General features: G+C 39.3%; 1 long non-coding RNA gene across 1 annotated transcript in view; it reads left to right on the plus strand.

The window, feature by feature from the left end:
- Positions 1-15281, plus strand: part of LOC101726662 (uncharacterized) — a 60179-nt gene extending 44898 nt beyond the window's left edge. The window contains exon 5 of the long non-coding RNA XR_015450707.1: positions 1-15281. This exon is cut by the window's left edge and continues 17231 nt beyond it. This is a non-coding gene — a long non-coding RNA (uncharacterized LOC101726662).
- Positions 15282-15283: the final 2 nt, after the last annotated feature.

Consider the following 15283-nt stretch of genomic DNA (forward strand, 5'->3'; position numbering starts at 1 on the left):
AATTATATTTCACTATGTAATGTATTTGAAAAAAGAATAGAACTGTATGAAAAAATTCTGAAGATATTGAATTGATCTCCAAAACACCCTTAACCGCACTTACCAAAGACTTAATAGTTCATATCTTTTGGAATTTTGAACTGATGTGAACATCAGAGAAGACAAAGTCACCAGTATTGCAAGGAATTTGCACACTGAACATCTTAATAACATGGATGCAATATGGGAATGTTGAAATCCATTTAGGAATCAGAATGGAAATATTGGCCAACAATGCATAATATTATATGATAAAACGCTGATGTCCTGTAATCATATCATTACAACATTGGTGTAGTAGAAACTCAAAGTGACTGAATTCTTATTGACAGGTGCACAATGTATGTGGCTCTTTGTGTGTTGGAAATGAGGAGCTGTTGTTAGGATTCCAGGGTATTGGAGATGTGGTGCACACTGTAGATGCTCAGTTGACATTTTTTATTTAAAAAGCAAAAAACTATCAATCTTTAAATTTCACATTTATTTAGTCCCCAAAAGGTCACAGTAGTAGATCTCCCAGGAGTCTAGGTCTCTAACAAGTTGTGGGCTTTCAGGTGGAAACTACACTGACTCAAATGAGCCACTGGCCTTGCATGAGGATGACCCAAACTTGACTCTGTCTCTGAAAAGTACTTTCAAAGTTATGTGAGACTCAGCCATGTGACCAAATGAAAGTCTTCAAGCTTTAAGACATAGTCACTTATCATAGTTGTGTCTGCAAGTTTAGATGAAGGGAGCATAGTGCATAAGCACAGAGTCATTTCAGTAGAGCTTAGAACATGTTGGTCAATCAGGGTTGCATCAAACTCCAACAGTCGGAGAAATCAGGGAGCATTTGTATGTACAATATGCTTCTGTCGATGATGAGCTCCAGTCTGCTCTCATAACTTCTTGTACAAAGCTAGTATCAATTTGTGTATATATGAATGGAACAACTTCGGTAGGTATGTATGAATGATTTTTTTTCTTTTTTCTCTCTTTTTTTTTTTTTTTTTTTTTTGGTACCGGGGATCGAACTTGGGTCGATCAGTTGGCGGAGCCACTGAGCTAAATCCCCGGGCCTGTATGAATGATTTTTGAAGAGTCCATTTAAACTCAAACGTAGGTCTTATTTTCTAGAAAATGTGTACCCATAAAACATTGCACATTTGAAGAGAGAAAATTAACATTTGAGAGAAGGGATCATAGAAAACCTGCTAATGCCCTTTTAAAAATGGACCTAGCTCTACTTTTGAATCCTGTAAGACACCATGCCATTACAAATCCATGTCATAATTTACACTATATTGATTTTATTGTCACAATTTTGGAAATGCTCTGTGATGTATATTTATGATGGCCCATAAATGTTCAGAGTAACATTTAGGGACCAAGTCACTTTTAGAATCAAGGAAATAGGCTGTGTAGAGAGTTTAGAGATCATTAATGGGCCTCATGTGTAGACCTAAGAAATCTGCCTAAACTTCTCTGCAAAACTGAGTAAAAGAAGCCCTTAAATAATAGAAGTTCAAATGGAAATTCAAAAACTGGAAAGCAATATAGTCCAAATGAGTGACTCCATTTAAAAGTCCTATTTTTTTTCCTGTCAAAGAATCCTCAAATGGTTCATTTGCAAAAGGAATTGACACACAAGCATTCAGTATGCTAGGCATCAGAATTGTCTGAGTGAACATGTGATAGCCTTGGCCTATTAGCATGCCCTGAACACAACTCCATTGTAGATCTGGAGTTACCCACATTAAGTCAATACCTTGGGACTTGGGACTCCAGTTGTATCGGTGCCAGATGAGGAGACAATATGTGTCTAACCCAGACTATTTAAGGAGCTTTGCTCCTGAGAATGGGTGGAGAAAAATGAGACTATTTTGCTCCCATTTTCCTTGTCCTGCATTAAAAACAAAGCACAAAGTTGGCTGGAATGAGTGTTAGCATTACCCATAGCTGCTGAACTCTGATTTAGCCAGATGCCATAACTATAGCAACAGGAAAATATTAGAATTTTGAGATTCACATGCTACTGAAATCTGCTAAACATAGCACACTTTTAGTGGGGTACATATTGTAGATATTTCCTTTATTTTTCAAATGACAAGGTAAGATAGGCCTTGAAAAGAAAGTTAATTTATTATATATAGTGGCTGCTGAAGTCTCCCTAACTTCTGATCTACATCTATAAATGTGTGTTTTGAAACCAAATGAGATAAATCAGCTTGATTGCCCAAGGTATGGATGGAAATTGGGCTGTCATAAAGCCATCTTCAGATTTGTGTGGGTGTTGAAATATTCATCTTTGGAGTTTAGTGGAAAGAACCTTGGGCTGGGAGTCAGGAAACCTAAATTCCAGCTTCTGTGATTAAATTATTGTGTGGCTCTTAGGCAGATCTCAGTGCACATACCCCTTTTCTAATGCTAGAGTTTGAACTCTTCGACTCTCCTGAGATTCTGAAATAGGGCTCTGTTTCTTGCTGCTGTGGCTCTAGAGGTACTTACTGACACTTTTGGAATGAGAAAGAGACATCCACATCCAGGATCCCTGGATCAGAGTAGGGGTATCATGTCAAAAAGACGGGTTTCCTTATACACTTTCTACCAGTTAGGATAGTGAGCTCTCCACTCCACAAAGGCCCATCTGGGCTCATTGCCTTTGTGCTTCCTATATCCCCCTTTCCTCACAACTGAAGTCACAAATGTGACTCCCCAAATTGCACCCAAAGCTCCACTCCACCACACCCATCAAGGCTTTAGGCTCCATCCCGTCTGTAGTCAAGAGAGGCTTAAAGAGTACAGAGTTGGGGGGGAGGGTGTCATTGATGCAGCACAGCTACAAGTACATCTTAGACTCTTTGCCTTAGTCTTAATAAATAGATAATAGCCACCTTTCTGTGACTAGCACCTTGTCTTCCCTCCCACATCCAGGAGCTCACTGTCTGTCTGTTACCACTCTCTTTTACCAGAGAACCTGGGTCCCTGCCTTGGCTCCATACTCGGTGTTTTTGTCTATTGAGAACAGGAAGTCTGTTGCTCTTTACATTCTTGGAGTTTGAGCTTGGCCATTGCCAGAACTCCCTGGGCATGCCCATCTGCCTGTCTGCAGAGACATCTTTGCGTGGCTTGTATCTGAGACTCCAGGATGCCTCAGAGCTTGCTGTCCAGCATAGCTCTTTGTTGGCTACTGATGGTCCTCACTGAAGTTTCTGCCTGCATTGGATGGACCTCTGCTTACTACTGCTTGTTACCAGAGCCTCTTAAAGTCTGCTCCTTCTGCTCTGTGGCGATGTTGTCTGTCCCTCATGTCTAGGCTTTTATAACACAGATTGTTAGCCTCTACATCTCACCTGTGATTGGAGACCCTCAGCTCAAAGCCATCACGGGTCTGCCTGGTGTCTTTGTTCTGTATCTCCCCAGGCTGGCCTATTCCAACCCACCCAAGTTCCAGTTGTAGCCTACAACTGGATGTGGCCATCTGTGAGGATGAAAGCTCTTATGTCCAGATTCTCACTCACTCTAGACCAGTTAACAAACAGCTTTGCAAACACTTTACAGACATTGGCCTTGTAGGCTAAATTGGAGTTAAAATTCTGAGATGAATGATGAAGGAGAACTGGTTCATCTCTGCAGCTGAAGGTAGGGAGCAGGATGCTGTTGGAAATTTTTGAACCAGCAGGAGATAATTAGTTGAAAAGTGGAAAATGCTGTTGTGATCATTTTGGAAGCAAAGTCATATATGAATCCAAGGTGGCACTGTTAATAGTAGTCAGCTCAGTAGTATTTAACTCCTCATAAAGGTGCTTCTGGCTCAGTGAATGAACTCAGAACCCCAGCTTCATAACCAAGGGAATGTGTACTGGCTAACTATGTAACCTTGTCCTGAGGAATTACTCCTTCTGAACTTCAATTTCTTCATCTGCCAAATGAGGCTTTGCTTGTCTATAAGCTCTCAGGTGGCATCAGAGAATACCAGATAGTGGGTAGTAGATGTGAAAGTGTTTTAAGACATGTAACGTATTATCTGGGTTATCTGGTCTTCTTTCTCAGATGGATGGGGTTCAGAGACAGGGAATTTTGCCTAGTGTTGGCAGACAAAAAAGATTGGGATCAGTAAGGGTCAGAAGGAAGGTAAAGGGGCTGGTGTAGCGCTAGATGAGACTGGGGAGACAGTATACAAAGCCAAGTGCTTTAGGGAGCCAGAAGAGCCGATGCAGGAGAAAGTTAGAGGGAGAGGAATTTCCTGAGCTACAGTACAGGGCTACTGGCTTCTGTGTGTTGGTGCCTGCTGTTGCTGGTCTAGAAGCTTAGACTTAAGCTATTCTGGAAGCAGTGAAAGGGTAGAAGAAAAGATCCAATGTGAGGGACTATTTTTATAGGATCTGGCAGGATTTACAGACCAGGCAAAGGGTAGAAAGCCAGTGTCAGCTATCCAAGGTAAAATCCAGTTCAAAAGAGAATGGTTAAGTGGCCTGAACCATCAGCAAGGGCAGTCAGTATTTAGGTGTGGTAATGGTTAATTTTATTTGTCAACTTGGCTAGGCTATGGCACCCAATTGTTTGGTCAAACGCTGTTCTAAATGTTGCTGTGAATGTAGTTTTTAGATGACACTAACGTTTAAGTCGGCAGACTTTGAGTAAGACAGAATTACCCTCCATAGTGTGGGTGGGCCTCATCCAATCAGCTGAAGACCCTAAAATCAAAGACTGAGGTTTCCTAATGAAAAAGGAATTTAGCCTCAAAACTATAACATAGAAACCCTGCTTGTGTTTCCGGGCTGCCTGTCCTGCCCTGTAGACTTGGGACTCAAGACTAAAAATGTCAGTTTTTACCTCGGTTTTTAGCCTGTCATCCTGTGTTACAGGTTTCAGACTTGTCCGGCCCTATAATCACATGAGCCAATTCCTTAAAATCCTCCCCTCTCTATATATATTCAAAACATAATTCTTATGCACACACACAAGGTATGATCAAAATGTATAATGAATGTTTAAATAAAAATGTTACACTTTAAGTAAAAATGTTACAGTACATTACATACTTATCCCGTTGTTCATACCACTTTCTGAAGTACGTCTAGCAGTTCTTTTTGGTGAATGTTTTCAGTTGAGCTGTCATGGTTGCTTCATGTCATGTCATGGTTGCTGATTAAAAATGTACTTTGCATTTTATGATCATTTTGTCTTTAGGAAAGACTCAGAAGTTGCACCGTGCCAGATCCCATGAATAACATAGATAAAGACATGTAATGTTTTTACAAGCCTGCCTTTCTGTTGGATAGCACGTGGCAGCAGCATTCACTGCATTTTTTATTGCACCTCGTAAAGAAGCTAAAGAAAGAGAACTTCCTGAAGTGCTTCAGAAAGTGGCAAGGAGTTTGTATGAAAAACTCAGAGTATAAATACAGAGCAAAATAAAAGATAAATAATAGAAAGTAGGGAGATAGACCTTTATCAGAGAGGAAAGGGATCGAGAGATGCAGAGGGAGAGGAGGTATTATAGAGGATGAAAAAAGGAGCTGAGATATGTTATGTACATGTATCAGCTACCCACAAGGAATGTAAACATTGTGTACTCCAAACATGTACTAATAAAAATAAATGAAAGAAGGATGGGATCAGTGTGTTCTATACAAGGGGGAGTATTTTGAGTGGAATTCATGGCACTGTGTCTTTTAGTGTAATTAATACATTTTAAAAACATCTCATATACACATATGCACACAAACTATGGTTTGAACCCTTTTCTCTCTGAAAACTATGTTAAAATTTGATTGCCATTATGACAGTATTAGAAGGTGGGGCCCACTGAGAGGTAATTTGGCTGTGAGGTCTCTGGCCTCTTTAGTGAATTAATGCTACTACTGCAGGAATGGATTCATTGTAAAAGTGCTAGTTTGGCCTCCTTTTGCTGACTCTCTTGGTTTTTGCATTCTCCTACCATGTCAACAATCTCCTGGAGGATGCATTGGTCAAGGTACCATCTTGGAAGTGGGACTGGGCCCTTACCACATACCAAAGCTGATGGCGCTTAGATCTTGGACTTCCCAGACTCCAGAACTGTGAGAAATGAATTTCTGTTCTTTATAAATTACCTGGTCTGTGGCAGTCTGTTGTAGCAGCACAAAATAGATTAAGACAGTATATGTATGTGTATTAAGACAGTATATGGTTTCATTTCTCTGGAGAACGCTGACTGAAATAGACATCATGTAGATGGCAATGTATGTGGCTTTGAGCAGCCCATTAACAGGATCCTGGAGATCCTTGCTTGAGCTATCATTATGAGTTCTTTCACCAAAGTGGCCAATTGGTCACAAAGTATTAAATGAGTAATACTCATATGATAATACTTCATGATTGATGACTATGTCTAAAAAGTGAGTGTACACTGAGCCATGGAGACTGGCACAACATATGTGGACTCAGATTTCTGAGATACAAACCCAGAGCCTGAATGGAAGGCCCTCACCTATCTGTCAGAGAAGCTTTACTTCCCCAAGGAGAGCCCTGTTACCCGGGCCTCCTCTATTGTGGAGGGGCTGTAACTAGAGAGGACCTCCTACTCTGTCAAGTTGATAATGGGATCAAGAACTTCTGAGTGTATTCAGACTTAAGGGAGTCACCACTGTTGAAATTTAATGCATTTCATCCAGCTCCTCATTGTACCGATGGGAAGAGTGAACCACAGAGAGGAGGGTCCAGTTCCCCAGGCCACACAGTAAGTTGGTAGTACAGCCAGGCCTAGCAGTCAGATCTCCTGACAATAACTAAGGAGGAGAAGAAAGGGGAAAGAAAGGGATAAAGGGTTCTTTGATAAAGAAAAGCCCAGATTCCCATTGTGCTTTCTTGTGGGCCATTTGGTGAGTAATTGTCCTCAAATTAAAAAAGTATATTATTTTACATAGCTAGATAGAAAGGAGAGAAATAAGAGAGTCAGAAAACTAAAATGAAATAGACAACGTATTTATAAAGACCTCTCACTGCTAAAGCACAAAATTGAAAGTGATCAATATAGATAGGTTCATTTGATGAGTATATTAACACTCCTATGGACTTCTCTAGTGGCAAGAAAGCCATTGCATTCATTCATAACCACCATGGACAAAGAGTGTTTGTTAGAATAAAAATTTGCTGTGCTTACTGTAGGACCATTTTTCTCTACTTCTCCTTCATATTTGTTCAGGAATTTGGTTACCTACTGTGAGCATAATAAGTTGAGCAGTGAGAACAGCACATGTGTTTGTTTATTTTAACTTGACCCTGATAGCTTCATCCATTAGACTTTCAGTAAAGTTGTAATTCTTTTCAAAAATGTAAATTCAAAAACATTCTGGAAATTCATAATTACCTTAGAATATGTCAAGATGAATCAGTAAAGGTGACTCTTTTTCCTTTGCATTCAGTGTTGCTGGTATGTGCCTGTATTTTCCATTTAGGATTTATTAGTGTAAATCCCCCTTATACATCACTGAAATGTTAGGATTTATTTGAAATTAAGTTCAATCTAGGAGAGAGAAGATGACCTAGTAGAGTGTTTTATCTTTAATTTCTACTGCCCATTGTGGAAAAGCATTTTGTAATAGACTGTCATATTTGGGAACACAGTACTCTGCGACTTGCCTATCTGAAATGTTTCACTGTAATTTCCACGGAGTCCCTGGGCTCCTCACCAAGATGCATCCTTATGGCAAAGCATCCATCCCTCATGATCTGGGGGAGGAGTTTGTCCTCTGCTCCGCTTCTTCCCTATTTGGAGCATAGCCAGCTGTGATCAGCACTATACAGAACCTCCTATTTACATCCTCTCACAGATATGCGGACAGTATTTGCAAAGCACATTGGAATCCTAAACACCAGGCACCCCTTGGGTGGGGAAGGTACTTGTCAACTTTTTCCTTTGGTGACTTGGATTTTTTTCTCTTTTGAAGGAGTGAAAACTGTTCCCAATTGCTTCTGTATCTCACTACTGTCCTCTTTCTTTTCTTTTCTTTTTATGAACTTTTCTCCCTTTCCTTATATTGGCTGATGAGGCGATTGAGTGACGTTCTTCCATTCAAGTATTTACTGAGTCCTGCTTTGTGTAAAGCACTGTGCAATGTGCTGAGTTTTTAGAGTTATTCTTTTCTGCTGTTGTTATACTTTTCAAATTATAGGAGTAATACATATTCATGGTAAAAATGCAAACATTTCAAAAGGATGTAAAATGAAAAGAAAATCTCTTCTCACTTCAAGCCCCTAGGCGTAATATCAGCAACAATTTCTTGTGTACCATTCTAGAAATGTTCTATGTGCATATAAATGTGTATGGGTACATACACCAATACACAAAAACACATAAGTACATACATGCATCTACTCTGTATGCTTTTCTGGGAAACAGATTGGAACATAATAGACACATTTGTGTACAAACACTTCCATGCATATGCTAGTATACTTCCCATGTCACAATATACCATCCTGCTGATGTCCTTGAAGTCTGCATAGTTGAAATCTAACTTTAGGGAAACCCTGAGGTTTTGATGAGTTTTCTACAGACAGCACTCAAGATGAACCATTTCAAATGTATAAACTTGGTATTCATTCACTGTCTTTGCATTTAAAAATTTTTTTCTCTATCGAGGGTACTAACTACTGATGCATTCTTACACTGGAAGGATTTCAGTGGCTTGCAAGTGTTCCAGGGAGATCAAAATGACCTTCATTTTTTTCCACCCCCAAGCACCATGTGTCCACTCTGGCCTTAGATCCCTCTCAAGGTAACTCCCAAAACAGTCTGCAGAGTGTGCCCTAACAAGTAGTTTGATAGTGGTTTCTTTTCTCCTTTTTATGAGTTCTCTCCTGTAACTTTGGCCTATATTTTCTGATTTGGCTTCATCAACTTTAAAGTTCTTGCTTATTTGGACATGTTCAGTTCTCACTAGTTTTTATTCTCATCATGATGTGTGATGTGATGACTCTCAAACTACAAATTCTAACTCATTCTTATTTGGGCATTTGGTATACATTACATTTCTATGCATCATTTCCTTTACTCTTCACAATAAACCCATGAGGGAGGTGTGATAATTATCTCCCAGTGACAGGTGAAGCACAGGAAGTTAAAGATATTGTCCAAAATCACACAGCTAGTACATGGAAAAACTAGAATTTGAACTCAGGTTTATCTGACTCTAAAAGCTGTGTGTTTAACCAGTACTTGCACTGCCTCCATTAAATCAGCAAGCGTTTCTTGGCCAATGAATCGTGCAGAGCAACATTAACTTTTAGGAACCTGTGAATCTAATGGCAATCTACAAAAATAATCACTCCCTGAGCATGTGTTCATGCCAGGCTCTGTGCTAGAGGGTGGGGCTGAGTTCTCTGATGCTGAATTAGCATTATTATAAACTAGACCACAAGAGGATATTGTGTGGGACAAAGCGCTTCCTGCTGATAATTCAAGCTGAAAGGGTATTCCCACATTGTGAAGCCTATAGTCTTTTTCTGTATAATGCCATTATGAAGACCTTAGGTAGAACCAGCAGCTATCGGGCATAATTATCTGGTTTTTTTTGATACCGGGGATCGAACTCGGGTCCTTGTGCTTGCACAGCAGGCGGTGAAACCACTGAGCTAAATCCCTGGCCCTGAACATAATTATCTAATACCTGCATGCTCAAAATTAGAAGCTATAGCTCTAATTGACCCCAATCTTTGACCCAAACACCAATACGTAAGAGACAAAAAGGCTTTTATTTTATTTTTCATATCAGAGTTCTCCAGTGTCCCTATCAGTGCTGCACAATGTGGATATTGAGTCTTTTAATTCAGATTTGTCTGGATATAGCATGTATGAGAAGGTATGTGATGATTAGGGAACAATTTGTATCTCTGTCTCCTTCTGGTGGCCTCCAATCCTGCTTCTGCAGTTGCCTTGCCTTCTTGCTTTGTGGATTCAGGATCCAGATGACATTGTGACCCAGTCACTGCATTGGGCATTTCTAAATCCCTCAACTTCCAAAAGGAAGATCATTCCAGATGGCAGGAAATGCCCTCTATTTCCTCACTGTGTGGTTTTAGGAATGCTTGTTTTTAGATTTTTAGTTTTATTCTTTTTTATTTTCTTTCCAGCACTAGAAAATAAGCCTGATAATCTGGAAAGAGAAAGGCCAAACCAATAGCAGTTTCCCTGGAATTGTGGGGCATTCCCAATTATAAATGCTTAGATGGTATGTTTATTCTATTTCCAGTCCAGTTCAACTCAACAAATATTTATTGAATGCCTGCTGTGAAAAAGATAAAGAACAAATAAGTCATGGCTTTCACCCTCCAGGAGTTCACAGTCTAGTAGGAAATTGACTTATACACTGTTAATTCTCATAAGGGGAACACAATGATAAAGGTCTATATGGAAGTTAAATAAGATGCTATGCGAGATTGGAGGAACAAAAAAATAATAATTCTAATTAGTGAATCTGGAAAGATGCTATTTGAAAGAAGTAAACCTTGAGCCTTAAAGGATTGATGAGATTATTATATGAAGACAATCGTGGTAACAGTAGTTTAGATTGAGGAACCACACACAGCCCAGGGATGGAGATTGGTCTGGTGGAAAGCAGTATGAAGTACAACTGGAGAGACTGCCCAGGTTATAAAGAATCTAAGATTTGGACTTGGCTCTCTAGACCAAGGGGAATACTAGACACCTATTTCCTAAGTCATAGAGCAGTCTGTTCCCCATCATCTTACCCCGTCATTTCTTCTCAGTCTTTGTACAGGAAGATTCCTTCCAGTTACATTTGTATTCATTTGGTAAAGATTCTCTATTTGAGACACTTGACTAAAAAACATACCTGATGAGGTGTTTGATTTATTTATCTTCCCAGTATTATATATAGCTACATATACTTTGTATAATAACTAAGATTATAATCTAAGTTGATTTAACCTGAGTGGTTATTTTGTGATCTGCAGAGTATTGTGTATAGAATTTATACTACTCTGTCATCTGTTCCACTCACCTTGAGCTTCCACCAAACCAGTCCTAGCTACTTCATCAAATCTCTTTTTACTAGCTCTATTTATTATCTTCCTCTGGTATTCTCTATAAGAATGTCAAATTAAATTATATCAGATGCTTCCTTCTCTAAGACAGGTTAACTTTGTTCCATCTTTCACCATTCACTTTGCCATCCTATCATGAACAGGAATTAGCTTTGTTTGGCATGATTTGTGTTTGAAGAATCCGTACTGACGAATGTTTATCACTAAGGTTTCCCCTAGATACTCATAAATGACTGCCTTAATAATTGTCGTCACAGCTTACCAGATATTGAAATTAAATTTATGAGTTTAATTCCCTGATTTCCCTGGGGATTTTTTTTAAAAAGAAAAATGGAACAAAGTAGTTTCATGACTCACATCAATTCTTCCATAATAGTCAGTGAGATAAAGAAAAATATTTTGCAGGAGAACAAATTTTAGTTTTAGCCTTCCAAATGATTATTACAAAAAATAACAATCAAAATACTAAAGACATCCTGTGTCCTTTAGAACTATTTATTTATTGCACTTACACATATTTTGAAGTGCCATAACAGATGCCTAGAAAATGTTAATCCACTACTTTATAGTCCTTACTTTGTGCTGGCAACTGGAAATTTGGTCTTTTTATATTCAAATTGTTACACACTTGAAAAATAGCCCAATAATGGCACTTTTAAAAAGGTTATTTCATAAGTACTATTGTTGGACATATGCTAAAGTACTGTTTCAGGTTGCTAAGGCAACCTGGCTCCCACATTTGTGATTAACTCTTTACAACTTACTGGTAATGCACTGACCTGAGACATGCACTGTAAGTATGCTGTGAATGAACCATAGCTACCTGTAACTCTTTACAAATGACTGGCGAGAGACTGATGGACATTTGATAGCAAACTAGGATGCTTTGGAAGAGAGGAAGGCATAGAACATTGAATACCACCAAGAGCTTTAGTGGGGTTTAGGTTTCTGTAGCTGTCTGGACAAGACTGTCTGTTATTAAACCTCAGAATGTGAGAAACAAGCAGTTGGAATCAATCATGATAAAGAAGTAATCTATTTTGTAACTGAAGCATTTTGGATCCAGTGAACAGCATGCTGATGATACAGTCCCGGTTCTTGATCTTTTATTGGAAAAGGTAAGACTTCTTTTCCTTGCTGAGCTGCAACCAGTCCATTTTCAGTGACTTGGTCTAGAGGCAAATGATGTTTAAGATATGATGGGTATTCTAGAAGCTATTTCATGGTGCCTTCGGCTTTGCTGCATGTCGTCACTGTAACACACATGGCTTTGATTTGTGTGTGAATGTTTTTATTCCAGAGACTACCTTTCAGGCCATGCAGCAACAAAACAAAGGGGAAATGCCCCACTGGGATGTACTTATGATGAGAGAACATGCATTAGTTACCTATCAACTTGCCAAGAATGGATTCCAAATCTAATATATCATGGTCTTACTTCTCCACAGTGTGCTCCTAGAAGGGGAAGTCCATAGTGAACGCCTTAGAGTTAGTGAGTGGAAAGGAAGCCTGGACTTTCAGAAATTTTTAGATAGAATTTTAAGAAATCAATCCCATTTTCATTAAGGTAGAAAAGACTGCATCTAAGTGTGTGGTATGGTCTATTCTCTGGATGAAGTGAACACAGTGACTGCCTCTCTCACATTTTTCTTATATTTATTCTGAAAATCAGCTGCATGAGCCCCTGCCACTCTTCTGAATAAGCTTTCAGACATTACCTGCATGCTGTGTTCCTGTGGAGGGATGGCAGTAATCTCTGCTAAGATAAACGGGAGCTTCTGTGGATGAAGCATAAATGCAGTGGAGTGTATGTGGCTGAAAGATTTAATGCCTCTGTGGGTAATTTTTTTGGAGGGGGGGTCTGGCATTTAATCAAATCCAGAATCGTTATGTAAATTTAATCACCTTGCAACACACAAGTAATTTTATTATCTCCTTTTCATTTGACGGTGCTTAGATACAGGTTGGGCTTGGAATTCCAGAGGTAGAGCACTGCTGATTGGAGGCATATTAAGGAAAATGTACTGTGAAAATGACACAAAACCTTTATTCTTGCTACTGCTTGTCATTCTTGTATGTATACAGGTGTCTAACAAAGGATTTTAAAATAAAGTCTGCCTGTTTAAAGCGTTCCACCTTTCTTAAAGCCTGCAATGAATTGCAAAGAGCTTGTTTGGAACTGGTGGTATTAAATCCACTCCTGTGACCTGAAAACCTTTACACTGAGTAAGATGTGGTTCAAAATCTCCTTAACATAGGGCCCTTACCCTCATGTAGCCCATTTTGGCTTGACCTGTGCTCACTAGGATAATATCTGAGGTTGGATTATTTATGCCATAAGATTTACTTAAAACCAGAGACAGTATTTCCCTTCACTATTGCCAATTTTCAAGGACATTTAGAAGATTCCTTGAGGTTGATGATTGTGGATAGACAAATTATTCATCGCTATATCATTATTCATATTATGAGACTGAGGAGGTAAAAAAAAAAAAAAAAACAACCTGGTCAAGTTGGATTTTCCTAAAGGCAACTGGAGTTTTTAGCCCTGTGACTTACTCTAATGTGTATGCCTTAATGGCAGTAATATAGCTAAGTACTTTGTGATATACAGAGTGAAATTAAAAAGGAGGCAAGAAGGCTTGATACCATGTTGAACCAATCTTGCGAAGGCAGATGAAATGACATATTTTGATATTTTTCTTTCTGCTACTTCTCTGTTTTACTTCCCCCACTTTTTCCTGTCTCTTGCTTTGAAAGAAACTCTTGATCAAGTCTCTTCTCTTGCAGACAAAGACCCCAGGAGTTTCCTCATTCATATGCTGGAACATGGGGGCCCCTGGTCAAACAGAAAGTCTTTCCTTTAATCAGCTGATATCTTTCTTTTTGTGCAGTGGACCCTCAAGTTATGACCAGACTGACATATGAACAACTTAGGTTATGACCAGAATTTTAGTTTTAATTTACATGCAAAGTCTTGAGTTACTAACAGAATGCCAGCCGCTTGTGCTTCTAGATGGTCTCAGATACAGATTTAACCCTTAAAGAGTTCTGGAAGGAACATTATAACATCCTTTCCTGTGTGGGGTTACCTGAGAAATCCTGGGCCAATGTCTCCCTAAGGACACCGAGATCTGCCTGTGTACAGGGAGAGACTCTGAAAGCTGTGTAGAGGAGCCTGAGCCTTCAACTGACCAATGTGGGTTACAACCAGCCCTTGGGAATGAATTGAGTTTGTAAGTCAAGGGCCCATTATATTTTTTTTTCTAGCCCTCCCTTCACCCCCTCCACCCTTCGCTATTTACAAAGACTTTATTTCCATTTTTTCCATTGCTCATCATTTTTCCTTTTCCTTCTTTCCTTTCCCCTGCCCCTCCCACTACCCCTACCCCTTTGGACCTTTTCTTCCTATTTTGCATTATCGATTATTCATTCTAATCATTGGTACATTTTAGGTATACAATATAATGACATTCATCGTTAGAAATTTGCACCTTTACATAATCTCTCTTGGTTCCTACCTTTCACCCTTGCCCAGCCCTCCCTTCAACCCCTCCATTCCTCCCTACTTACAAAGATATTGTTCCTATTTTTCCATTTTCTCATATTAATTCCATTCCCTTCTTTCCTTTCCCCTACACTTTCCACCTCCTTCCCCTTTGCCCCTTTCCTTCCTATTTCACATTACCTGTCATACATTTTAGTCCCCATTTACACTTTCAGTTTCTCACACCAGAGAAACTATTTGGTATTTATACATGTGTGTCCTATTTATTTCACTTAAGAGTATCGCCTCAATGTGCATCCATTTAGCTATAAATGTCTCCAATTTCTCGTTTTTTATGACTGAGTAGTACTCCATTTTATTTTTAAAAACCCACATTTTCTTTACCCAGTCTCCAGTTGATGGACATTTGGGCTGTTTCCAAGTTTTAGCTGTCACAAACTGCTGCTATGAACATGGGTGCACATATATCACTGTGGTATGATTCTTTTAATTCTTTGGGGAAGATCCTCAGCATTGGAATAGTGGGGTCAAATGGGACTTCCAGTCCTAGTTCTTTGAGGTATCTCCCTACTGATTTCCACAGTGGTTGCACCAGTCTACACTCCCACCAGCAGTGGAGCAGGGTTCCTCTTTCCCCACAGCCCCGCCAGCATTTGTTCTTGGTTGATTTCATGATAGCAGCCATTCTTTCTGGAGTGAGGT

Source organism: Heterocephalus glaber, unplaced genomic scaffold, assembly GCF_053883595.1.
Source record: "Heterocephalus glaber isolate CG9 unplaced genomic scaffold, H.glaber_assembly_v1.0 deba00001066, whole genome shotgun sequence".
Taxonomy (NCBI): domain Eukaryota; kingdom Metazoa; phylum Chordata; class Mammalia; order Rodentia; family Bathyergidae; genus Heterocephalus; species Heterocephalus glaber.